Below are 21,010 nucleotides of genomic sequence, written 5' to 3' on the forward strand. Positions count from 1 at the left end.
TTCTGACTTCAGGTTAGAAAACACTTCATGAACACAACAAATAAAAATCCTTAAATGAAATAGGAGAGTGTAAAGGGTGGGGTGGGGGCACTGTAGAAGTTACACATAGTCATTACAGGAAAGAAATAGAAGAAAATTCAGTTCCTGTAACCCAACCTTTACCACTTCACAACATTCATTTCACCTTCATGTGTGTGTGTGTGTGTGTGTGTGTGTGTGTGTGTGTGTAGAATGGTGTAATTATGGAGTCAATGACCTAAATCTCAAGCCTAAATTTAGATGACTTTCTTCATCTGTAGGCTCTCATTAGCTAAGTCTCAGGCCCTGGGCGGCCCATGCATTTCTGGGTACCCTTTCCAGGGGTACATGGCAGCCAGGGCCCAGGCTCCCAATCCCCTAATAGCAAGAGTAACAGCCCTGCCATAGGAGCCTTGGGTACCTAGAGCCCAGATGCGGTTGCTAGCCTTCTTGCCAACTGTGGCATGATCTTAGGTTAGCGTAAATCACTAATATACCCAGTAGAACTACCACATACCATCTCTACCAGTCCTTTTACCTAAGCCTCAGAGATAGATGATTAAAATGTAGTTATAGGCAGACTTCTGTGTGCCATTACTGAACAGGAGGGTGACCACTTCAGATCTTGCCCTTGGGGCAACTCAGGAAGGCTCCCAGCAGGAAACTCAGCTCCCAGGGGCCAAGGTTGGAACCAGAGCCATCTGGAAGGCAGGATGGCAGGCAGACCCAGCATGGGTTCCATTCATTTTTAGCAAGTTGCTGTTGAATACATAACTGAATACACAAACCCAGCACCTTCTTTGGCCCCTTGAACAGTCAATGAGAGCTTCTTCAGGACTATAGCCTGAGGTATTAATGAGCCAGGAAACATCTCTCTCTCTCCCCCCTCTCCCTCCCTTCCTGTACCTGCTCTGGGGAGTGAGCCCACAGTCCCTGTGCTATCCAGTCCTCTATGTTTTGAGCTAACTCAGCTTTTATATATTCTATCAAGCAGCCCTCTACAACATTTCAGAGCAAATGATTCCAATTCATACTCCTACCAGCATACGGGTGAAAAATAATCTTTGTTTTGTTTTTATTTCTCCTCTTCTGATTACTATTTATACTATCTTTTCAATAGTTTATTGTCAGGGCTGGAGAGAAGTAAAAAGCACTGTCTTTTTTTTTTTAAGGACCAGAGCTTGATTCCTAGCACCCACATGGCTGCTTACCACAGTCTCTACCTCTAGATCTAGGGGATGACGCCCTCTTCTGGCCTCCACAGGCACTGCACACAAGTACATGCAGGTAAAACACTCATAAGCATACATTTTTTAAAACTTTTAAAAAAATCTTTTAAAGTTTAGTGCCCCCTTTCATGTCGCAGGTGGAACCCAGGTCCTCACACACACCATGTAAATCCTGTCAGGGAGATACATCACCAGTGGTTTATTTCCCTTTTAAAGTCTTACTCCATAAATTTTGCTGAGTTTTTTCTTACTGGATGGCTAGCTTATTTTCTTACCGATTTATAAGAATTCTATGCATTTTAGACATTAATCTTTTATCTATTATATAGGTCATAAGCATTTCTTCCTAGCCTCTATTAGTTTTAACTTCCTTTACATAGTGTCTATCACATTTGCCTGGAATTCATCTGGAATTTCTTACGTACAATGTGGTTTGGAAATACAATTTACCTCACTTGAAATGCTAGGAAAAATAGTTCCCAGCAGGAATAGCAAAGAAATTTTTAGCTTCATCTTTTATAGGCTAAATTTTTTGAAATGTTTAAGAGACAAGACCATGGAACAACTAAGGAAGAAGCCTAGCCACACCCCTCACTGTGCATTCTATCTCAGGGACTAAACAAGCCACACTGATGGCAGTGGGAGACGAGATCTTGGTGTTCTGGCTTTTAGGTGGTTCTTGAGCTCCTTAGGGCCACCAATGAGAACCCCCCCCCCACCCAATCAAAGGTGAGAGACATTCCAGCCTAATTATTTGTTCCTTAAAGTTTAAGGACCGAGGAATGCCCTAAACAAGAACAGTACATTATTAATTGATTGCCTTGTGCACCAACTCCAACCAATGTGATTTGTTTCTCTGTGTATTTTCTACAACCATGAATTTAAGTTTCATTACACTTAGGTTCCATAATAGATGCTTTACAAATGCATGCATACATTGTCTAACTTCTAAGACATCCTTGCTAGAGATAACTGGGAGTAGTTGGCAGGGGATTAAGACAATAGTAGAGTGCCCAGAGGTAGATTTTCTAGTAAAGCCCTGGGAGAGCTGGAAACAGTGGCAAAAATATCATTGTGAGTATCCACCTGTGTATGTGTGTGTGTGCATGTATATGCACCTGTGTATGTGTATGTATGTGCACCTGTGTTGAAGGCTGAAGGAGAATACACTTGAGTGTAAAGGGAGGGGTGGGACTAGAGGTAGATCCATCTGCTGTGGCTACCACTTTGCTCTCAAGTGTTCTAACAGTCTCCATCATGGATGGATAACAGGTATTTATTAAATTAAAAAGGCCTGTGGGGGCTGGAGAGATGGTTCAGCAGTTAAGAGCACTTGCTGCTTTTACAGTAAGATCTGAGTTAGTTCAACTCTCAGAACCCACATCAGGCAGTTCACAGCCACCTGGGACCTCTGACCCAAGCTCTGCACCCTCTGGTCTCTCTGGGCACCCTCAAACATGTGAGCATACACTCACACAAATATAGGGACAAACTACACATGCACACACATAGATATAGATATAGATATAGATATAGATATAGATATAGATATAGATATAGATATAGATATAGATATATAGATATAGATATAGATAGATATAGATACACAGCCAGGCAGTGGTGGCTCACACCTTTAATCCCAGCACTTGGGAGGCAGAGGCAGGTAGATTTCTGAGTTTGAGGCCAGCCTGCCTGGTCTACAGAGTGAGTTCCAGGACAGCCAGGGCTACACAGAGAAACCCTGTCTCAAAAAACCAAAAAAAAAGAAAAAAATCTTCTCAATGTTGTGCAACCATTGCTGCCATCTCTATGAACTCTCCTATGCCATCCTGTGCTGAGAACACACAACACACAGATGCGCTGAGCACCTCAGGGGCAAGCAATTCTTGCAAGAAGCAAGCCATTCTTGCTTCGCACCAACAAGTCTCTGTGTACACAGGTGCTAGTGTTTGCCCATTTTACCACTGAGACTGACAGGAAGAGGTTAAGTTCCTTATGGTGGATCACAGGGGCAGCAAATGTCAGGGCCGATATTCAAGGCATGTCTGTAGGGCTTCAGAGTCTACCCCTTCTGTGGTTTGGGGCTCCATCCAGATTAAGGGGCAGAGGGAAGTGAAAGTATCCTAATGTGCCTATTATCTCTACATAGAAAATGAATTTAAAAATACCTCCATGAAACTTTGAATTAGGAAGAGGGCTGAAGATTTTCAAGCCCAATAGAATGGAAATTGCACAGAGCTTTCCCCTTTTATTTAATGGAATAATTCGTTTTAAGAATCATGAAACAATATTTATAGGGCTTTTATGAGCTCATCTGAAACCTTCATCTCCCAAACCTATTTTCCACCATTAGGCAACTCAACTTTGAAATCTTTCACAAGGTTATGCAGAAACAGCCTTTGTGGTTGGGGAACAGAAATAGTTCAACAGTGGCATGAGGAAAGGCTCCTTCCAGGGTTCAGAGGGCCAGTGACTTCCACAGTCCACTCTAAAGCGCCCCCGCCACAACATTGCCTGACATACCAAAAGGCAGTCCTGGCTCTTATTCATTTAGGGTTCTTAACTGGGCTTTCAATCTGCCACCCCAATTTCAAAAAAGGGATCTCAATCTAGAATCCAAATCTAAGGCACAGAACGCAGAAACACACATAGCCACGTCCTTTACCCTCCCTACTCATACAGGCTTAGAGAAAGACCCTCAAGCACGCTATCGTTCTCTTTGATAATGTATTGTTGGGCTGCCAGGGGTGCAGATATGCCTTCCTTCTTTTATCTTTATTAAGCTCAAAGCTAACATGTAGTGAACTGAGCTGAAGAGACGGCTCAGTGGGGGAAGTGCTGGCTGCATAAGCATGAGGACCTGGCAGGGTGGTTATGGTGCATACCTTTAATCCCAGCACTTGGGAGGCAGAGACAGGCGGATTTCTGAGTTCGAGACCAGCCTGGTCTACAGAGTGAGTTCCAGGACAGCCAGGGCTACACAGAGAAATCTTATCTCAAAAAAACAAAAAACAAAACCAAAACAAAGCATGAGGACCTGAGTTCAAATCCCAACAACCCCTTATAAAGTCAAGCACAATGCCAAACATCTGCGATTGCTTCGAGGGCGAAGCTCAGGGGCAGCTAGCCTGCTATGTGGCAAATGACACAAAGACCCTGTCTTAAACAAGGTGGGGATCGAGGACAGATACCTGAGGTTACCTGCTGACTTTGAGATGTGTGCCATGGGACATGTGTCCTCACTCTTACAGATAAAAAAGTGTATATGTTCTCTTATTCATGAACATGCATCATGTGCATAAATACATAAAATTAAAGAAATATGTGGCAATTTTAATTTAAAGTAAAGGACCCAACAGACTACCACAAATTTTGTCTGTTTAGTTTTGCAGCACTGGGGACTGAGCTCAGGGCATGGTGCATGCTAGGCAAATTCACTATATCATTGCTTTAACTCTGAGCTATATCCTCAGTCATACATGTCTTTAATATCTATGCTGGTGAGGAGTGGGGGTGGGGTGGGGGAGAGAACCCATGCTTTTAAAAAAAAAAGACTTTGGCCTGTAATACACACACACACACACACACACACACACACACACACACACACACACACTGGGTCTGGCCTCCAGGTCATTTTCCTAGAGACGAAACGGATCCTGACTGTGGCGCTGCTGGGGGAAGACAGGTAAATCAGGCAGGGTTCTGGAAAGGCTGTGACAGCTTGGAGCTGCCTCAAGAGACGAAATACTATTTTAAGAGATAAACAAGTGTGGCTGTGGTTAAAGATAATCACAGTCAGATGTTGGCAAAAGTAGACAAACATTTCTAGGTCTGTGTGCTATTTAGGGTATGAAAGTGTGTGTGTGTGTGTGTGTGTGTGTGTGTACACCAGGCAATGCTTATGTTTAGAGCTTTGATGGCACACATTTACAGATACAAATGAAAACTAACACCCTACAGAAAGGCTGCTTCTGGAAGCGCTACCCCATCCTAGGGCTAAAAGAAGACAACAGAGAGCTGTATTAATATGACTCTACTGTAGTAATAAAAACCAAAGGAACCTCACCCAGAGGTGGGCAGCAGGGTAATTCCAGAGAGAGGAGACTTCAGAGAAGCCAGGACTCAACGCAGTTAGCCACTTGCTCTGGAAAGAATGGTTTCATGTCTGCGAGCCTCAGTGTTCACATCTGGGAAATGAGTAGGCTGAACATCGGAGCCGAAGGGCAGCGGACACTGCAGTACACACCATGCATTGTTGTCTGTCTTTGCTAGGGAAGCTCCTTCCTCACCCAGGCCTCTGTGCCCTTTGTGCTATGTTCTTGGTTTCTTAGATAAAGAACACCAGCCCTGACCCTCTAAGACCCAGGTGCTCCGTCATGACGCCTCAGTGAACATAGTTCTACACGGCCTGTCTTTCTGTCCTTTGAGCACCAGGAAAGATGGACGTGTTTCAGTGGTTCTTAAACTACCCCCGTTTCCCTTCAGACCCAGGTTGACATTCACTGTGGAGGGCATCTGCTGGCTGTCTCCCCAGCATGTCTGCTCTTCATAAGAGCTCTCCAGACTTCCTGGCTTTGAGAGGTGAAACCCTGCCTGCTCTACCCCAGCAGCTTGTCCTGCAATAACACAGATAGTTCATTCTCTGGACTAGAAGGGTTAATTTAAGGAGGAGGATGTGATACAATTTAGATGAGCCAAGAAATTCAGGACGTCTTCCTCCCCACTAAACGTGAAGTTGTAAGTGAACAACAAAAAAATGTGGTGGTTCACACCCTTGGTCTCAGCACTCAGGAGACAGAGCCAGGCTGATCTCTGTGAGTTCAAGACTGGCCTAGTCTACAGAAAAGAGTTCCAGACCAGCCAGTGCTACATAATAAAACCTTGTCCAAAAAAAAAAAAAAACTAATTTAACCAATAGTACATTCACACAAAGAATCAAGTTTCTTTGGTTTTTGTGTGTAAAGTGAGAAATACAGTTATTAAATATAATAAACTCTAGTTGGCCGATCTAGTTCTGATGAACAGAAATTAAACGGATATAGATGGCAGGTCAGATATTTATCAGAGCCAAGGAGATAACTATAGTAATTAAAAGAACATGTCTAAGAGGATCTGCTTTGAACAGGAATGTAGAGTAATGACACACAATGAGCAGATACGAAGCCCCTCAGTAGTAGCTTGTCAAAAAAAAAAAAAAAAAAAAAAAAAAACCTGCTCAAAGGATCCAACACAGGGCTGGGAGATGGCTCAGCAGTTAAACAGCCTGCCTCGGAAGCATGGGATTAGAGCAAGCTAGCTAGTGAGACTACACTGTTAGCAAACTCTGGGTTAGATTGACAGAGAGATCCCGTCCTTAAAGATCAAGGTGGAGAGTCATCCAGGCAGAGTCCCGATGTCAAATTTGGCCTTCCATAGGAACATGCATACACACATATATCCATACACAAGTGAACGTACAGAAACATGCACACATAGACCACATATACAAACATAGGAAAGGAAAAAAGTGAAAAGTAAAAAACAAAAACAAAACAAAAAAAAGAATCCAACACATCGGCTTCCAGGATTTGAGAGAGAGGAGACCATTTCTTAGGAGAACCATCACCTTGAACCAGCCCAAGATCTACAGATCAACAGTGGAGACGCTCCAAGAGTCCAAAGATTAGGCAAAGACTGACCGGAACAGGAAGCCCATGTCCCATGTCTGTCTCCTTGAAAGCAGTGCTCACTTGTCCACCCCCAGCCCACCTTCTGCAATGAAGGCCTTGTAAAAGACAAAAAAAAAAAAAAAAAAAAAACAAAAAACCCTCGAGCTAGAGTCTGCTGTGCATTCTCTGTGCTCGGGAACCAGGAACTGTGTGTTTTTGCCTAAATCCTCACAACCTACAATCTCTAAAGCAAACCACAGAAGGAACTGGAATATGGAAGTCAGGGTGCACTGATGCCAGAGGAGAGACTCAGCTTGATCCTCCTGGATCTTAGAGATTTGAGCCAAAAGAATTGCTCGTGATTAGATCTTTACTTAAAAAGAAAAAAGAAAAGGAAAGAAAAGAAAAGACAGATGAGCTCTGGAGAGCTGGCTGACCTACATTCCCTTCCCAGTCAAGTCCACTTGTGACACTAACCAGGCACTTCCTCACAAAAGCTTTGTGCTCTTTTTTGCCTCTTAACTTCCCGTGAAGGTACTTTGTAAAGACACAGGAACTCAACACAGCTTCTTCAACGTGTCTTAGGACTGCTTGCTAAGTGTCTGTTACAGATCGGGTAGAAACACAGAGATGATACCATTGAATCACAACCTGATCCCTCACAGACGCAGTCTACAGAGTGCTGAATGTGACGGTACTTACAAATGGAAAGTGTGGCCAAATCCTTCAGTGCTCTCCGGTTACACATTTTCAGTGCCTGGCTTGGCAAAGCCATTCTACAAACAGGACTTCAGACACTGGTCCTGCCCTGTCTCTGCCATATGTACCCACTGATACAAAATAAGAAGATGCCAACTGAATAAAACCTCAAGCCAGCAAGCTATCAACATAGCACAATGAGCAGGTTTTATCTCGTGTACCTGGGACCAGTTGTCTTTGGATTAGGAGACAAAGGTGAATACATAATTGTGGCATAATGTTTGGCAAGTAGCCATGGCAATTACAAGTCCACTAAGTTATGTCACTGACACTTTACAATGGGAGGAATCTGGGAGGGCGGAGAATGCAAGGGACTTTCTCTAAGGGACTCAGACAAGCTAGGGTAAAGGCCAACAGTGATACCTGTGGTCCTCCCCCACCCTGGCCTCCTTCTCGTCTTCTCCCAGGGCTGTTAGGCTCTTGGAAGGGTTCATCCACCTCCCCTTCTCCCTCCCACACATACACACACCCTGGGAACAATCCAGTTCTGGTTTTGCTCTCAGAGTCTGGCTTGCCTAGCTGGCAGAAGGGTCAGAGTTAAATTTAGACCTGACCACCTCCCTGGGACTGAGCTGGATCACAAGCTGTGTGAGGAGAGAGGCAGTCACTATACAAGGGCTGGCTGCTGACGCTCTCAAATGGAAGCACTATTTGTTAGGCTGAAGGGACAGAACTTCTAAACCAAGTCACAAAGAGCTGGAAGATTAAAAATTAGAAAGGCTGAAACAAACCCTACAAGGGTTGCTGAGGGCTCTGTCCCTGGCAGAACACAAATGAACAAGCATGGTTATCGCTGGCTCCTTTTTTTTATTTTTTATTTTTAACCTTGGTTGTTACTATTTATGTGTATGGGTGTTTGGCCTGCATGCATGTCTGTGTACTGCATGCACGCAGTGTCCATGGAGGCCAAAAGAGGGCATCAGATACCCTAAAACTGGAGTTACAGGCAGTTGTGAGCTGCCAAGTGGGTGCTGGACATCAAACCCAAGTCTTCTTGGACTTAAGTGCTAAGCCGTGTCTCTAGCCCCATCTCTGGGTTCTAAAGCCCTTGATGGACTAGGGACTGGGCAAGATCTCAGAACTGACTTAGAACAACAGCCCACATCAGATCTACAATTTATCCAAAGAGGGGTCCATAGACACACCTGAGATGTGGGTCATGACTGTGGAGGTGGTGGATCCTGAGAGAGGCAGGAGCTGTGGAGGCAGGAGACCTCAGGACAGGAGCCCATCCCCTGTAGGTGGGTGCTCAGGATGAGAGGGAAGAGCCAAGGTGAGAGACAGTGAATGGGAGTCTGCTGTTTTTAATGTAGATCCCAGTGGTAAGCTATCTAAGATGAGGTTCAGGTCACGGGTTCACAGTTCCATAGGGACAGAGGTCCTGAAGGAGGAAGTGAAGGTGCCATCATGACCCTTTGTGGCCAGAGAGCACAGATGCTCAGGGTCTGTAGAGCAAAGACTTCCATGTAAGCCCCTAGTCCCCTTCTTTTCTGAGATGAGACTCTCCCTGTGCTACCCAGGCTAGCCTTGACCTCCTGGTTCAGGTGATGGTCCCAGCATTAGGACTGTGGTGTGACACAGTGCCCAGCCTATCTGAGCTACTGAAACAAACCAGCTTTAAGCAAGGTACCAAAACTTAAACTCCACACAGCCATATGTGGCCCTATGCTCTTTGACTGTATTTTCTTTGTGTTCTCCAATAATACTTAGCAAGGCTTTTTGGAAAGTCCTTAAATATGGCCCAGAGTTCAAACAGTGTGTGTTAGGAGTCCAATGAAAGGCAACAACACAACTTTTAGTAATTACATCACTGTTTCAGCAGGGCCCCAGATACCCAAATAAAATCCATTTCCATGCCCCATGAGGGGACAGTCTCAATGTCCCATTTATTTTTATTTTGACTTGAGAGCACACAGAAGATGTATGTGTGTAAAAGACAACACACACACACACACACACACACACACAGAGGAACCTAATCCATGGCTCCATCTACATCTGATAAAGTAAAGCAGCTGGACCCAGCTCTTGGCTCTTGGTTGTCGATTACCAAGTTGTGGTTTTAGATGGACGTGGGTCCCCAGAGTGGTAGAGGGTCCCCAGAATCTCAGTAGACATTTGTGAACACCAGATGTAAGTGGCTACCATCGGAAAGGATTTTTGGTCAAGGCAGTTTCAGGAACTGGGAGAAAATTCCAGTTTGCTGGGTCCCTGTTATCCTAGATTTTTTTCCAAAGAGCTGGGCTTCCCGCTGGCCGGATCCATCAACCAGCTCTGTCTCCCCCAAACAAAGAGGCAGGTGCGTTCTGCTTTCACTACCTTCCCCCTTAAAAGGTCAAGTCATCTGCTATAGTTAGTATGACTGTCATCTCCCCAATTTCCACCAAAAAGAAAGAAAGAAAGAAAGAAAGAAAGAAAGAAAGAAAGAAAGAAAGAAAAGAGGTGAAAGTACAATGTATAATACTCATTACAACCAGTACTTGCAGAATATTATCTCCACTCTAACATGGAACCAATTAAAACAATTGAAGCACTCCACATTCTTTTTTAATCAAAAATAATTGTTTTTGATACCGTGTCTTTGAAAGCTGGTGTGTGCAGCAGAGGGACATCTCAGTTTGAGCTAGCTTCACTTCAAGCCCGCTGAACCCCGGGGAATAAACAGACTGGGCAGAGCAGCTCTAAAGGCGGCTCTAACCTGCTTTCTTTGTGGTCCTCTGAATGTTTCTGCTCCTCTATTCACATGGAGTCCTTTGAAAGTCCTTACCTGCCTTCTGTGCTTTGGGAAGCCTCCCAGATGGCCCCCTTAGCAGCTGTTTAATTACACCAACTAGCAATCAGATGGGAACTTGGAGTGTCAGCCTTCTTGTTCTTGGTGACTAATTCTTCCTTGTTTGCTTGCTATAACTGTTTCATACCTACCAATCAGTTCCCAAGCTGGACTGTAAAATATTTGGGAGCATGAATCTAGCTACTAGTATCTAGAATTTTCTATGAGTACTAGTCCCAAATTTGCTCAGCTCAAGGACTTGCAGAATATTATCTCCATTTTAACATGGAATCAATTAAAACAATTGATGCACTCTACTTTTTTTAATTAAAAAAATTTTTTTTTTGATACTGTGTCTTTGACACCTGGTGAATTCCGGTAGTTCCAACATTTTGGAGTGACACAGAAAGTGTATGCCTTAACTTTCCACATGATTAAGGAACTGCTGGAATCATTTGAACATGACACTTGGGACTTCTGGCTGTTCCATAACAACCAAACACTTCTGTAGCACTTAAAACAAACCAGCCTGAGTGGTTTATATATGTCAATTCATTTATGCTTTGCAAAAATCTCCATGAATAGATTCCATGGTCGTTTCTATTTTCCAAAAAAAAAAAAAAAAAACAAAAAAAAACAAAAAAACAAAAAAAAACAAGAAACAAATTTATTTATCTAAGTTGTCCAAGGTCGCAGAGAAAAGCAGTCGATCCAGCACTCAGTCACGGTGGCTCTCCACCCAGCCTCTCACTACAGCAATCTATTACCTTGCAATACAGAACCACAAAATACAGTTCTATTTTTAGACTCTGTATATTAGTACATAGCCCAAGAATCAAAGGTATTAGTTTGTTATACTCTGAGCCAGGGCATTTTTCTCATATAAAAGAATTAAGTTAATTCAGAAAATGTAAACAGAAGTAAACAGTTGGGGAGCCATGAAATTCCACGTTCCAGAGGGTGCTTTCCATAATACTGAACAAAATCCAGCACACCGCTCCTTTCAAAGGGTATGAAGCTATACTGGGGGCACAGAAGCTTCCGAGTTCAGATGTCCCCCTAGGGAAGAGCCCCCTCTCTCGGAATCTGTCCTTAGGATGCAGGTATGGCCAGGTTGTCCTTATAATATTGTTTAGAGCAAAAATGAGAAATCACTTCAAATAAGGAAGCTGATTGAATATGGACAATTCACATGGATGCATGATTAAAAGATATCTAGTGGTATTGTTAGGTCTTAAACCCTGGACAAATGGCCGACAGAGGTGCCTATTGAATGTATCAAAGCAGACCTGGGGTTTGGCACCAGATGAAAGGAAAAGAGAAAGGAAGGGAGGACACAAGTGTTCCTAGGTGTGGTAGAGGAAGCACAGCCAGAGGTTTCTGGAGAGACCAGAGTGAACGGGGAAGGCAGCCCAGCCCTGGTCTGTGGAGCTCATGGAAGGGGGTGGGGGGAAGAGAGTGGGGGATATGCCAGCCATACCTGTAAACAGGTAGAGATTGAGGGATGACTGGAGAGTCTGGTGGCCAGGACTGCTTTGATATGTTAAATAGGCACCTCAGTTTGCGGTTGGTCCCAGGTATTCAAATAAAGTAGGAAGTCCCTGGGTGTGTATTGTGTCTGGTTCCTCCCTAGAAGAAACCACTATGAGCCAATCTCAAGCTACCAATGGTTAGTAATCTGTTCTCAAAGTCTAGAATATTTTGTAACCCCTGTAAATGTCCACACACACTCACTCCCAACCTGTGGGTTATGACCACTGGAAAGCACATATTTCCAATGGTTTTTAGGAACTGACACATTGCTTAGTAGTAAAGTTGCAGTTATGAAGTAGCAATGAAATAATTTTTGGTTGAAGGGTCACCACAACCTGAGGAACTGTATTAAAGGGTCACAGCATCAGGAAGGCTGAGAACCACTGCTCTGCAAGTTGGTATGTTTAAGGGATGGTATTTTATCTTCATTTGCCTATATTTAATTTTTTTTCAAGATAGAAAAAGATATCGACCCTTCCTTCTCATATTTATGGATTTAATGGCCTATATTTTAAGGAATGTCTCGAAGAACAGAAACACAGAACTCTTGAACCTGAGTTTTGAGATTAATCACATGACACAGAGAGGAGGGAGGCTGCAGCTCCAGCCTCTGGAGTTCATAGATCTCCTGAGGGGGCAGAAAATCTACCTCTGCAGCAAAGGAAGGTATGGAAGGCAGACGAGCTCCAGGCCAAGCATCCAAGCATTAGTGTGTCCACATGCCATCTCAGAAACATCTGCGTCCTAACCCACAGCCCTCCTCATAGCTTCCCACAAGCCTTAAGGGGTACACAAAACTCACACCAGCAGTTTTTTTCTAGCTCAAGTCTGTTTCCAGAGCAGCAATTTGGCCGCCCAATTATCCTGGAGGGCTGAGGACAGAGATTACAGATAGTACCCTTGCCCAGCATGTAAAACTTTCTGAGTGACAGCACCATCACTGGAAAAAAAAATCCTGCTGGGTGTGGTGGGCACACCTCAGGAGGTAGAGGCAGAAAGATCTCATGAGTTCCAAGCCTCGTCTACAGAGTGAGTTCCTGGATAACAACAAAACAAATTCCGTTTTTGTTTTTGTGAGACAGGGTTTACCTGTGTAGCCCTGGCTGTCCTGGAATTCACTCTGTAGACCAGACTGGCCTCAAACTCAGAAATCCACCTGCCTCTGCCTCCCAAGTGCTAGGATTAAAGGCGTGGGCCACCGCCACCCAGCTAACGAAACAAATTCCTAAAGTCCACCTGGAAGATTTCACAAGGTGAAATAAAAGCAAGTTCTAAAACATTATGTAAATTAGGAGCCAATTTGCATAGAAAGAGGTGAATAGAGTTGTAGCCAAGTCTTCCTTTGTCTAGCATTTGGTTTTGTTGTAATCACAGTAGGAAGAGAAGGGAGGCAACACAGGACCCTCACCCCACAGGCTCAGGAAGCTCCCAGAGCATAGAGCTCTCCTGGTTCCTCATTCCCTCTCCCACCCAGCCCCCAGCCCAGTGAATGCCAAGAAGGCCTCTTGGACTTCCCCAAACAAGAATTCCCCAGGGGAGAAGTGGCCTTCTCATATAGAATGCTTTTTCTTTCAGGAGTTGGGGGAAGGGAGAGGGGAGAAAGAGAGAGAAAAAGAGAAAGAGTGAGAGACAGAGAAACACAGAGAGACACAGAGAGAGTGAGAGTGAGTAGGAGGAAGAGGGAACAAACCAGAAAGAGAAAGGAAGCCAGAGGAAATGCAAACACCAGAGGTACTAAGCCTTTGTGCCTCACCCCAGGGTCTATGACCACCAGGGAGCTTGTTAAATCACGTTAGAGTCTGGGGGCTGAGACTAGCATGTCTACTATTGTCCTGACTGACCACACAAGGTTACTTCTGCTCCCAGGCATTCTGCCAGCGGGAGAGAGAGGATTCCCAGCATTGGTGTGAGCCGGGCTGTGCAAACTGGCCTGCGTGGTCTGTTCAGCACCATTTTTAACAAAAAAGCTTGGCAGTAGGTAACATCCCTTTATCCCTAACAACATGCAGAGTCTAGTACTGGAAGTGGAGGAGCCAGGGACGTCCTGAGATCTGGTGAGAGGAAACTCACGTATGCTAACAACCACAGAGCAACAGATGTAAGTAGCTGCTGCCTTAACCCAGCAACAGAAGGGGCTTCCCTTCCCTCCAACTTGAGTTTCCTCACCTTGGTCACCAGAGGGCCAGGAAGAATGTGGAAGAACACGCTCGGAAACTCTTAAGCTTTGCTCTTTTACAGGAAGGCCACTGGCAGCCTCTCAGCCACTTCAGGGTGTAGCCAGGGCTCCCCTCCTTCCAGGAAGTACCACACAGAAAGTGGTACTACCTACAGAAGTTGAAAGATGAGTCCTATTAGTCACTGAAAAAGACCAGGCAGAGAGCCAAGGCACCTCGTCCCTTACCTATGAAGGATATAGGCGGCCTTGTCTAAACTTCAGCTGAGCACAAGAACTTTGGAGTGAGGGGTGTAGGTTTTTTCTTTTTTTCCTCCAAACCAGGCAGAAACAGTCTGGAGAAGCATCAAAGGGTCTAAGCACACAGTAGCTGTATCACAGGGGGACAAGCATTTCGATTAGATTGCTAGCTGGGGTCAAGAAGCAGGAGAAAATGGCCTTTTCTTTTTAGAGAATGTGGGTACAGTGCTGGGTAGAGTACTTGCCTAGCATATGTGGGATCCTGGCTTCCATCCCCAGCAAAGACAAAACAGTGGCATTCCCACTCAAAAGAAGGACAACGTGGGGTCACTTAAGTCTCTCCGGCCTTGGTTGACTCCTTTATGAAACAAAATGATTATGACACCAGCAGTATTCATAGGTTTTAAAATTGATTTAAATTTTTTAAAAAGAAGATGACAAATTTTTGTTCCCTACTTTGACTACTCTCCACAACTCGGAAGTACAGTGGTGATGGTCTGAGCCAGGACCATTAAAATAGTTTAGGGATGCAGATTTATAACATTATGACCCAGAGGCCAGAGACTTGGCCAGCATGCTATGGTCAGTAGTAACTGCAGCATTTACAAGTGAGCCCCATGCCTGGCGCTATGCTGAGTCCTTCACCTTAACTGATCCTCACAGCAGCCTACTGTATGCACACCATGAGTCCACCCTCTCCCAGGTGTCCAGTGCAGGGCTAGCATGCAGTCAGATCACAAACATTTGTCAAGTAAATTAAAACAGTATTACATAAAACTAGGTGCAGTCAAAGATGGAACGAGAGGAATGCATTTGTGGGTTCATTTCCACCATCTGTTTAAGGACACATGCCTGTGGTTCCAGCTACTCGGAAGGCTAAGGTAGGAGGATGAGGCAGGAGGATGGTTTGAAGCCAGGAATTTGAGGCCAACCTGGGCAACATAGTAAGTCTTTTATAAATAAATAACTAGGCAAGAAAAGAAAGTTTTCTTTTAATGAAACTGAACCAGGGGTCAAAACAAACAATAGCAAAGTCACATGATTGTCTACTAGGAATGATAAAGGGTCACGATGGCATACACTGTCATCTTTGGATAGAAGAGTCTTTAAAGCAAAGCAGGCAGATCTAATTCTAATGGCAGGCAGATGGTACCATCACCCCCAGGAACAGCATATTATTCCACAGTCAACATCCAAGCTTCTCCTGGGCCGTGATCTGTGCACATCTCAGTGGCATCTCAGTGATGAGATGCTACATTCCCAAGGAGATGGAGTAGAGGAAGGATTCCTGGGAAGGCATTCTAGTTCTGCTATGAATGGCTGGGCTGGTTCTTTTCCTCCTCTAGAGAAGTGTGACAAGTCGGGCTTCCTATTTATTCTAACTTCCACTTTGGCACTTCGGTTTGAGACCCACCCCCCACCACACACACACACTCCTTCCCTCTTCCTGCCAGGTTTCAGCACCTTGGCTCTCCAGGACTCTGTGGGAATGGATGGACTGGGTCTGGGGTTTTATCTGAAGGAGAACACAAGGCCCACAGCCACTGAAGAGGAGCAATGTTTTTAAGAGACAGGACAAATCAGAATGCCCCTATTAATGAAGACACATTGGACTTAGGATATGGAGGAGTCAAGATGGTGCTGACCAGGAAGCTTTTCCCCTGCTGACTAGATTTCATAGTACTGAAAGGTAATATGCAGGCTGCTGGAAGGTAAAAAAAAATCATTAACGCTCTTACCCAGCAGTGAACCCTGTGAATTGCACTAATGATGGCTGGTGTGAGATACACTTGGGTGTAGTAGTGGCCCTAATGTTATGAGGATGCCCAGCTGCTTGAATTTCAGGTTTGTTCCACACATGTCCAATACTGCACATCTGACTAAGAACCAATGTTTGTGAACCTCATAGACCCTAGGGGTGAACCTACTACTATTATTTTGTCAAGTGGACACAGTATCAAACAACCCTCTGAATCTCTCTACCTGGAGACTACTGCAGCTCTCACACATCAGAAACCCACAGCTCCGCAACGTCTGCGTAGTGAATGGTGCTTAATGCAAGAACTCAAACAGGTCGAAGGGCAGGGAGTAAGTACTGGATGCTCAGCCAATTAGGACGTCCATATCACACCCCTCCCCAAGGCTCAGAGACCATCACCGAAGAAGGGCAGAAAGACCCTAAGAGCCAGAGGCTGGGAAGGACAGGTGCAAACTGGATGTGACTGGAGCATCACACTCACGAACTCATAGGACTGTGGTTGTCTGCGCATGTCAAACCAGTTAACATTCTAGCATGGAACAGGAAGAGGCTCAGGAGTCCCTAATTAAGGAACAACCAACAGTGGAGGGTCCTGCAGGAGGGAGAGTCAGTTTTCTTTAAGGGTGTGGCTCTTAGGAAGCCCATCACGGGCCAGTAGATGACCCCATACCCAGAGCGACGGGGACACCACACACTGGAGTTAATGGGTTATTATATTTTTTCAAAAACTGATTAAAAGTTTAGATGTGCAAGGCAGGTTGTCAGGATGGATTCTGGATCTACTGTCTACCCCCTGTATGCCCTTAATGACCCTGTGACACAGTGTATATTTCTATACAGTTGGGATGATAAGAATTATCATTTTAAAAAAGTGGTAGGGTAAAGTTTCTGGGAGGAAGAGAAATTTATGTTAAGGTTCCTAAAATGAACATCATGAGAAAAAAAAAAAATCCAGACGTCTGGAGTCAGGTGTATACACAGCATAATTTTATGGGCTTAGGTTAACTTCGGATGTTCATCTGCTTGCTGACTTTTAAATTACCTGGAAGTTAACTAACTAACCAACTAACTAACTAAACAGATAAATAAATACATAAATGACACAGAACTGCATTTTAAACTTTCTATTCCAAAGTGGGATTTATGACATGACAGCCACAACTGTTATCTAGGGAATAGCTAATATCTCATTACTTCTCCCTAGTTAAGAGACATATGGAAGTCAGAGATGTAAAGAAGACCATAGGATTTGAGTTGGGAACAGTGTGTGTATATGCTACCTCTTCCCACATTGAGGTATACCAATGGGGATGAAGGGACCCAAGAAGTATACTGGGGAAGAATGTCAAATGGTGAATTTAGTTTTCATGGTTGTGGTGGTTTGATTATGCTTGGCCCAGGGAGTGGCACAATTAGCAAGTGTGGCCTTGTTGGGATAGGTGTAGCTTTGTTGGAGGAAGCGTGTCACTGTGGGGTGGGCTTTGAGACACTCCTCCTAACCATGTGGGAGATAGTCTTCTCCTGTTTGCCTTTGGAACAAGATGCAGAACTCCCAGCTCCTCCAGCACTGTGCCTTCCCGAATGCTGTCATGCTCCTTCCTGTCTTGATGATAATGGACTGAACCTCTGAAACTGTAAGCCAGCCCTAATGAAATGTTGTCCTTTATAAGAGTTGCCTTGGTCACAGTGTCTCTTCACAGCAACGGAAACCCTAACTAAGACAATGGTTAAGGTAACTTCTAGAAGATGAAGAAATAATGTATGGTGTCACAAAGATTTTGTCCCCTGTGTAGTGAGTTAAAGTGTCACAAGGTACCTCTTCCAGGTTAGCAACACCTTTCTGAAGGAACTAGGTGTCATGGTTTCACACATAAGCAGTTTATAAAATGAGCTGTATCACATTAAGTCATAAGGTTCCTGGTTAGGGAGTCTGGGAAAAGACAGAAAAGGGTGAGATAACTATGGACGATGATGCGATGATACCTTTGGATACCCTGTAACTCTCTAGAAACCCATCTATACCCTCAGATGTCTGAGACAAGCAGGAACTAAGTACCCTGTTCTGCAAGGACCATGGAAGGGTCACCCAGCACCTCATGAATGGATTCTTCTGGACTAAGTCACTGCCACCCTCCCCTTAGATGCTTAGCCTGCTACAGTGTCTCAGTGTGCGTGGAAAGAGATGAAGCATCAGGTTTCAAATACAAGGACACAGAAACTGCAGTACACATATGTAAACAAGACCCTGCACATGACAAGAAGGATGGATGGTGGTGAGAAAAAGCTTGCCAGGAGGGATACTTGTCCACAGAGCCAAAGCCACAAGCTGATTGGAAAATTGAGGGTCCTAAAATGGCTTCCTTCTAGAAGGATCTGGGATCTATGATCCAAGTCACAAAATTCTGTGGGACATATAGTCTTCAGGTGATTTGAGATCCTTTTTGTCACACTGAAAGGATCTTGAACAATTACAATTTTTGTTTTGTTTTGTTGAGACAGGGTTTCTCTGTGTAACAGCCCTGGCTGTCCTGGAACTCACTCTGTAGACCAGGCTGGCCTTGAACTCAGAGATCTGCCTGCCTCTGCCTCCAGAGTACTGGGATTAAAGCCATGCACCACCACGGCACAGGTTTAAACAATATTTTTTAGTTAATTTGATTGATTGATTGATTGATTGATTGATTGTAGTGGTGGGTAGGTGCATAACACAGCTTGCATGTGGAAGTCAGAGTACAACTTGGAAGGAATCGGTCCTCTCCTTCCACCATGTACATTCTAGGGATCAAACCCAGGTTGTCAAGCTTGGCTGCAAGCACCTTTATACACTGAGTGATCTTGCTCACTAGCCCAGATGTCTTTTGTCTTTTTTTTTTTTCTTTACGATAACTGAAGAATTCTCTTAAACTGACCCACTTCTTTGGGCTTTAAGGAGAGTTTGGCTAGACACAGCAGTGCCCAGTCCCCTCACAGCGTGTGACACCAATAATTTATGGCCCTTCAGATACACACGGGCTGGTATTTCTTTCTTTTCTTTCTGTTTAGGGCATTATTTCACTTTTGTTTGTTTTTGCTGTCAAAAAAGGCAGCTGCAAATGTCTCATTTCTCCTCCTCACCTATCTCTATTTCCTTGTAAGAAAAGGGGTAGTAGACCTTTTATTATTTCCTTCAACACTGGACTTCAAAGTAGGAAGGAGAGCTCATCTTTCCTCAAATCTTTGTAATCTTCCAGTACTCAACAGAACCAAAATATAAACGAGTAAGTAAGAAAGGGGAAACTTCGCTTTTCCACATCAAAAGACAAGCCCAACTAAGTGAGTGCGTGCTTTCCTCAAATGTGAAATTTCCAGGCCACAGACAGGCATTTACTGAATACCAGCTTTTTTCCTAGTGACACCAACTAAGATTACAAAGGTTTGCCCAGAGAAATTCAGTAAGGTCCCCTAAACTTTAAGAAAAAAAAAAAAACAACCCAAAAAACAAAACACAAAACAAAAACAAACAAAAAACCCCTAGCCCCACCTTCCACTTCACCATCTCTTTGGCCTTGTGCTCCTTCCTTCTGGTTTTGAGCCCCTCATAGTCTGAATGACTAGTAACCAGGTTGTCAAAGCCCATTGGCCTAGGGAACCACAGCTGTAGGCTCTGACCCATGAGTTTCATCACTCAGGCAGCAAGAGAGCAAATTCTCTCAGCAGCCGGTAAAGAGACAAAATCGATGAGTTGTCTTATTTAAAAAAGGGAAGTAGGGCTGGGCAGTGGTAGTGCACGCCTTTAATCCCAGCACTTAGGAGGACAGCCAGGGCTGCACAGAGAAGCTGTCTCAAAAAACCAAAAACCCAAAACCAAAAACCAAACCAAACCAAACTAAAACAAAACAAAACAAAACAAAACAAAACAAAACAAAACAAAACAGAAGAAGAAGTAGGGAAACTGCCTTTTAATGGTAGTAGGTCTGTAAGACCTGAGAAACTGGTTCCACTGAGTAGGCAGCCGAATAATTCCTGCTGGTGAACACCCTCCACTAGAACCCCTCCCTGTGTCTTTTCCTTGGCAGCAGGGCATCTTCCCACAAAGTTCGGGGCTCCAGGCGATGGGATGCAGACGGCTTCAATGCGGACCTTATCTTCTCTGCCTGCCGCTGAATTGATGCCCTGGGGCTGAGTGGAGACTCCCACCACTCTGTTCTGAGGGAGGGTAGAGATGGGTAGTACGCCTCAGATTCTATCTCACTCTGCCCAGCCCCTACAGCTGAGGTCAGGACTCAGTTTCCATCCTCACACCTTGGAAATCTAGTTAAGAGTAAGAAGTGGGCTGGGCGGTGGTGCACCACAGCTGGTGGTGGCCTAGGGAACCACAGCTGTAGGCTCTGACTCATGAGTTTCATCACTCAGGCAGCAAGAGAGCAAATTCTCTCAGCAGCAGGTAAAGAGACAAAATCGATGATTTGTCTTATTTAAAAAAGGGAAGTAGGGCCGGGCAGTGGTGGTGCACGCCTTTAATCCCAGCACTTGGGAGGCAGAGGCAGGCGGATTTCTGAGTTCGAGGCCAGCCTGGTCTACAGAGTGAGTTCCAGGACAGCCAGGACTACACAGAGAAACCCTGTCTCGAAAAACAAACAAACAAACAAAACAAAACAAAACAAAAAAAAAAAACAAAAAAAAAAAAAGAAGAAAGAAAGAAAAAAAGAAAAAAGAGTAAGAAGTGGCAGCTTTGTTAGCTGCTTTCATTGCCTCGCACCAACTTCAGTCCGAGGTCTACGGCAGCGGCAGCGCCAGCTAACTCCAGCAACATCCCCTTTCCCACGCCCCCCTCCTAGCCACAAAGCCTGCAGGTCCCAGCATTCCTCTACTCAGTAATGGATAGCCAGGGCGACTCAC

General features: G+C 44.6%; 1 protein-coding gene across 25 annotated transcripts in view; it reads right to left on the reverse strand.

Annotated features, from left to right (window-relative positions):
• The window catches only part of Kalrn (kalirin RhoGEF kinase), a 592,635-nt gene that overhangs the window by 92,503 nt on the left and 479,122 nt on the right, over positions 1-21,010 (reverse strand). The window lies entirely within an intron of this gene.

Source organism: Arvicanthis niloticus, chromosome 12 (assembly GCF_011762505.2).
Source record: "Arvicanthis niloticus isolate mArvNil1 chromosome 12, mArvNil1.pat.X, whole genome shotgun sequence".
Classification (NCBI taxonomy): domain Eukaryota; kingdom Metazoa; phylum Chordata; class Mammalia; order Rodentia; family Muridae; genus Arvicanthis; species Arvicanthis niloticus.